This window comes from Saccopteryx leptura, chromosome 6, assembly GCF_036850995.1.
Source record: "Saccopteryx leptura isolate mSacLep1 chromosome 6, mSacLep1_pri_phased_curated, whole genome shotgun sequence".
In the NCBI taxonomy this organism is placed as follows: Eukaryota; Metazoa; Chordata; class Mammalia; order Chiroptera; family Emballonuridae; genus Saccopteryx; species Saccopteryx leptura.
In genome coordinates this window covers 46,316,899-46,323,453 of record NC_089508.1, presented here as the reverse complement: position 1 = coordinate 46,323,453, position 6,555 = coordinate 46,316,899, and the positions used below count along the sequence as shown (strand labels likewise).

Below are 6,555 nucleotides of genomic sequence, written 5' to 3'. Positions count from 1 at the left end.
CACATGGAATTGCCTTATACAACTTTTGGGACCTGGCTAAACAAGTCTGAAGGACAACCAATCAGGAAGGGAATATGACACCTGACTAGGTGGTGGCACAGTGGATAGAGCATTGGACTGAGACTCAGAGGAACCAGGTTCAAAACCCTGAGGTCACTGGCTTGAGCATGGGTTTATCCAGCTTGAGCATGTGTTCACTGGCTTGAGTGTGGGATCATAGCCATGACCCCATGGTCACTGACTTGAGTCCAAAGATCATTGGCTTGAGCCCAAGGTCACTGGCTTGAGCAAGGGGTCACTCGCCCTGCTCTAGCCCCTCTGTCAAAGCACATATAAGAAAGCAATCAAAGAACAACTAAGGTGCTACAACAAAGAATTGATGCTTCTCATCTCTCTCCCTTACTGTCTGTCTGTCTGTCCCTATTTGTCCCTCTCTCTGTCTCTGTCACACAAAAAATTTTTTTTAAAAAGGAAGGGAATACGACAAGCAGGCTGAACACATGAGCATGGACTGAAGCTTTGTGCCCACACGTTGCATTCAGGAAGGAAGATCCAGGGGAGAACAATTGCAGAGCAGATTTTTTTTTTTTAAATTCTAGAAAATCTATTTATTTACGTACTTTAAAATGTTACTTTAAAAATAAATTTCCTTTTAAAAATAATAGCACAGTTCTGAAATATTAGAAATTCCAATTAATGCAGCATGAGTTATCTGGGTTTGATTACCTCCTTTGGCTTTTTAGATAGAGCATCATCACTGATGTCAGATGCCAATCAATCATTTGGTAATCTGATATTAGAAATCTTTGAATCATGAATATAAAGCTACATGGTGGCGTATATACTTCTACGCCATTTCATACATGTTGTAATTCAAAATAAAACAAATAAACTCCAAGTCCAAAAGGTGAGCTGTCAAGAACAAATACTACTAAATGAAAGCATTTAAGGAACACTTAATTGCAATACTGGCCTAACCTTATAGTCTATACTAAAGCCAAATGCTATAATCAATCCTTTAATGATTTCAATATTTGCTTCTACAATAAACCTAATACTAATGTCTAGGGAAATTGCTGAATATATAATAGGTTTTGTGTGTTCTTTATGCATTGAATCTTATCAGTATCTAACTTGAACATGAGTCGTCTTATATTAGAAGAAATTTGTGCTATTGAGCCATAGTATATAATGAACTAAAGATCATTTGTGGATGATTAAATATTGAAATTGAAGTATTTAATCTATGGCAAACTTATTTAATACAAACATACCCCGATGATACAGATATTATTGATATTATGCTGCAAGAGAATGTTTTCATATAGTCATCTCATGGAAATTTAATTTCCTTCCCTGTGATTTTGGATGTTGTTAGACTGTGTCTATTTCCAGCACAAATTTTTAACAGTACATAAAGTGTGTGTTTACATATTAGAGAAGAATTTAAGTGACTTAAAAAATCCGCAGTGTCAAGTCTATTGCTGTCTATTTACTATGACAGGTGAAAATTTATAATATATAGAAACTTAAACACTATTTTAAGTTTATTACTATGTTGATTTTGATGTCCATTTTCATGCCACCATTATGCTTAATGACAAAGTATAAACTGGACTGATCACACATCAAATAAAAATTGGCATTAAAAAAATAAGCAAAGCAATGACATTTGCAGAAATTAAAAACAAATAGATAAGCTGAGGATGTTTAGGTTAGTTTTTTTCCTTTTAGTTTCTTTAAGATTTGACTTTGTACTGAAATAAAACATCAGAATCTGGGTACTGAATACCAAGCAAGAAGCGGCCACTGTCTAGTTGTATAGATTTATCATCCATTATTTCTAAATCAAAGTAAGTTAAAAGTACAACTAACAATTGCTTCACTTCATTAATTACCAAAAATTGGCCTGGGCATTTGTGGTTCCTAATACAAATGACAGTATGTAATACTTCAGCCTTTTCCCTCGTTTGAAAAAAGTGGTTTTCTTCTTACCATTTTCTACAAAACAGTCAAATCTATACTCCTCTGGAGCTTCAAAGGTTTCAGGGTCATAGTGCAAGAGTGGAGGAAAGATGGCCAACAGGTCTCCCTTTCGCAGATGGTAGTCCCAGGTCTCTGAAGGCAGAGTCAAATCCTCTTGAACAAAATGAATGACAGATGAAAACATGCATAGTCGTAAAGCCTCGAGAATGGCACTTTCTAGGTAGACCAGGCTGTCCAGCTGTTCTCTGGTGATGTGGATGGAAAATCCAGACCCTTGCTTTTGACCTGTTGACTTCAGCAAATGGTCAATTTTATCACGCAGCACTACCATAGCTTCTGGATGCCACAGAATGTAATAGATTGCCCAGAACATAAGCAGGCTCAGTGCTCTCCTCTGCACACTGGGGCCCTCCACCTCCCTAGCCCCTTCCTCCCCCTGCTATACCCAGGCCCAGAGAAAGCCTAAATAATGTGCTCGTATTTCAAAGTTCTTGAATGTACAGATATTGATCGACTTATGACCTATGCAACTTACGACCATTCGACTTTACAACCACAATTGCTAGCCACAACTGCTCCACATCTGGCAGCGCAAGCATTGCCCAGCTGGGTGTATGACAGTGCGGACCAGCTTCCGGCAGTACTACCATCTTCGCGTGCACAATTTCAACTGTTATCCCAGACTTGGTACAGCAATTTGTGTTTTGTGTCTTGGATATTTTTCATCAAACCCCTCCCAAGATGTCTACCAAGAGGAATTTGTCTTTGTCTATGACTCAGCCTGCCAAGAAGGAAAGAAAGGCCATCGATCTTGACGAAAATGAGCGCAGGCTCATTCGACTTGAGCACGGGTTCACCAGCTTGAGTGCAGGGGTGCTGGCTTGAGCATGGGATCATAGACATGACCCCATGGTCGCTGGTTTGAGCCCAAGGTCACTGGCTTGATCAAGGGGCCACTCGCTCTACTGTAACCCCCCACCCGGTCAAGGCACATATGAGAAAGCAATCAATGAACAAGTACGAAGGAGAAAAGAAAGTGAATGTGATCGTACATGTTTATGAAAAAACCAACTTCGGTAACCCCAACTGCTGCCTCAGATGACGACATCAATGATCTGCAGCCAAGCACCAGCAGCCAGTAAAATGTTTCATACATGTTTATATATTTTGATATGTTTTGTAACTGGGAGAATGTTTCCTATGGTATTTTTTACACCTGTATTTTGTATTTTTGTATGCACCTGTATTTTGTAATTTTGTATGTTTTGCAAATATTAAACCAGTTGTACTGGTAATGCAGTGTTTTACTTAAACCTGACAAATGTAAAAATAAGAAACAAAATGGTGTAGAGATGATACAAATGGCATAAACTGAACAAAGAAAATTATGATATATAACAATAATGAAAGAAAATTATGATAAAATATGACTTAAAGATTTTTATAACATTATTTCACAGTACTGTACATATAGCCTACTCAACTTATGACCAAATCGTGTTATGACCGGTTTGTCAGAACCAATCATGGTCGTAAGTTGAGCACTAGCTGTATAGTATTTCTCCAGGATATCTTGCCTCATTTGAACAACTTCTGACCATCCTGTATCTTAGCCAAGTTTTCTGATGTCAAGTGTTGTATAAGTTTCTTTTGAAGAGACTTGATGTTTCCTAGAAACTCAATGGGTATGCCTGATAATAAATGCATGAATTTGGCATCAAATTTTAAAAATTCATCATTAAGTTCAGTAATAAATTTCTTCCTATCACCAGCAGGACATTTTCCATATATGGTTGTAAATATAGTCTCAAATATTACTGAACTGCAGAATGCCAACAGGTGTGCCTTGTCCCAGTTTGTGGTTTTAAATAGTTGGGGTTCAAAAACTTGCCATAGATTCTCCATCATGTTTTCCAAGAGTACATCCAAAAATTTCCCTTGTAAAAATTTATAGCAGTCATGAAGCTCATTGTTCAGGTCATCACTGGTCATCAACTTTTGGATGGAAAATACTTTCTTTAATATATTTTTACTAAACATACGAAAGCTTAATTTGTTATTTTTCATCATTGACTAGTATTGGCAAGGGTCCAGAATAAATGTTATATACTTTCCTCCAAGGAAAAGAGTGAAAGTGTCACCATGTTGCTGTTGAAGAGTTCTCATGAAACCTATGGGATCCTTTTGTAACTTCAGGGCCAGTCTAAAGTAAGGAAGCCAGCCTTTACTCAATGGAGGCTCACTAGGTCTCCCATTCAAAGATGCACAGGATCAGAGGTCCATCTCTGAGCCAGAGACCCCATGGGAATTTCCAGCACTTCTCGTGGAGAATGGCCAGTCTCTGGCTGACTTACGTGGGGGATGCTGATGGGCCCGAGTCCCAGATGTAAGTTCACCCTTGTAGAGTCCAGGATGAGAGCTCAAGCACTGGTCAAAGAGGAGTGAAGCCCGGCCTGCTTTCTCCCATCATACAACCACCAGAGCAGATGTTGTTTTAATCAGGGCAGGCTTGAACACCATTTTCATTTTCTTTAAATTACTAAACTTTATCTTTTAGAGCATTTTTAGGTTCACAGCAAAATTAAGCAGAGAGTACAGAGAGTTCCCACATGTCCTTTGTCCCCACACATGTGCAACCTCCTCCACTATCAACATCTGGAACTAGGGTGGCTCATCTGTTATAATTGAATAACCTACCTTTATGCATCATTACAACCCAAACTTCATAGCTGACATTAGGGTTCACTCTTGTTCTTATACATCCTGTGGGTTTGGACAAGTGTATAATGAATGACATGTATTCAACATTGTCATATTGTACATATAGTCTCACTGCCATAAAAATTCTGTGCTTTGCTTATTCATCTCTCTCCAACCCCATGTCCTGCCAAACCTGTGGCAACCACTAATCCTTTTACTGTCTCCATAGTTTTGCCTTTTCCAAAATGTCATATACAGTCATGCACTACATAGTGATGTTTTAGTCAACGATGAGCCACCTATACTACGGTGGCCCCATAAGATTATAACAGTGCTGAAAATTCCTGTTGCCTAGTGATATTGTAGTTGTTGAGATATTGTAACACAACACATTATTTACACATTTGTGGTGATGCTGGTGTAGCAAACCTACTGTGTATGAAAGTATATAATACTTGATAGCAAAAATATGTTACTGGTTTTTGTATTTCCTATACTATTTATTGTGATTTTTAGAATACTCTTTTGTACTTACAAAAAGCTTTGCTGCAAAATAGTATGCCATATTAAAGCAGCAACCTCATACTTCTTTGTGTTTATGATGTCTCTTAACTGCATCTTTTTTTCTTGTGTTTGATTTAATCTTGTATCATGTTATATAGTAACATGCCATAGAGACTCATAGACTAGGAGCAACAGGCTATATATACCATACAGCTTCAGTGTGTAGTAGGCTATGCCATCTAGGTTTGTGTAAGTACACTCTATGATGTTCACACAATGACAAAAGTGCCTAAAAATGCATTCTCAGAACGTATTCTTGTTATTAAGTGTGTTTGACTGTAGTTGGAATCATACGGTATATAGCCTTTTCAGATTGGCTTCTTTCACTTAGTAGTATCCTAAGCCTTCATTTAAGAGTCTTCCAACTGATTAAGTCAGGCGCTGTCAGGATAATCAACTTTTTGATAAACTTAAAGTCACCTGATTAGGGACTTTAATCACATTCCTTTACAACAGTACTTATATCAGTGTTTGATTGGATAACTGGGAAAAGTCATGTGTGCATGCCACAAAATAGCCCTGCTTCCTTTTGTTCTCCAGCTGTCATGAGAGAATATCCTTGTAGCCCACTCTAACCAGAACCATACTACAAAGGGTCTTCTGGGACTCTAGGTCGGCATCCTTGTGCACAGAAGGGAAGGGGAAGAAACCAAAGATGTTATGGGAAGGAAGGATAGGAAAGGAGGAGAAGGTGGGGAGGGGAGGAAGGATGTTAGTTTTGAAATGTTTTAGAGTTATATTTTTCATCACACTTCCTTGAGTTCAATCTCACCTGTATTCAACCAGCAGCACCTATTGTCTTAGGGAGATTTCAGATTGTTAAAGCAGGAATGAAAAGAGAAAAAAAAACAACCCCAAATTCATAGTCAGCTTTTGACTTCCAATATAGAAAGTTCTGAGTAACACAATTCTTTAAATCTTGGCTTTATCAAGAGAGCAGTGTTTTCTAAATTCCCCAAACTCTCAAAATATTAAGAGCCCAGTGTGGTGGGCTGTGTCACAATGTAAAAGAGACAGTTGATATCATATAAGGGATGCTTCTGCCAAACAGGAAGAGGAAGTGGGAAGCGTTCTTCTGGAGGGAGAGAGGAGTTGTAAAAGGATAGAGAATGGGTTGAAGGCTTGGGGGAGAGGGGTGTTGGAAAGAAAGCAGAAACAGTTGAGGAAATGGCCAGAAGCAGAGGTTAAGTGTACCCTGCTGCTCACTTATAACTTTACGAGGAGATGCATTTCCAGGTCCCCCTGCATTCTCATAGGCAGGTGCAGTAGAGCAGTAATGTGGCATGTCATGCTCACACAAGAGGC

General features: G+C 38.6%; 1 pseudogene; it reads right to left on the bottom strand.

Annotated features, from left to right (window-relative positions):
• Positions 1-1,739: 1,739 nt before the first annotated feature.
• Positions 1,740-4,152, bottom strand: LOC136376927 (cytochrome P450 7B1-like; annotated as a pseudogene).
• Positions 4,153-6,555: the final 2,403 nt, after the last annotated feature.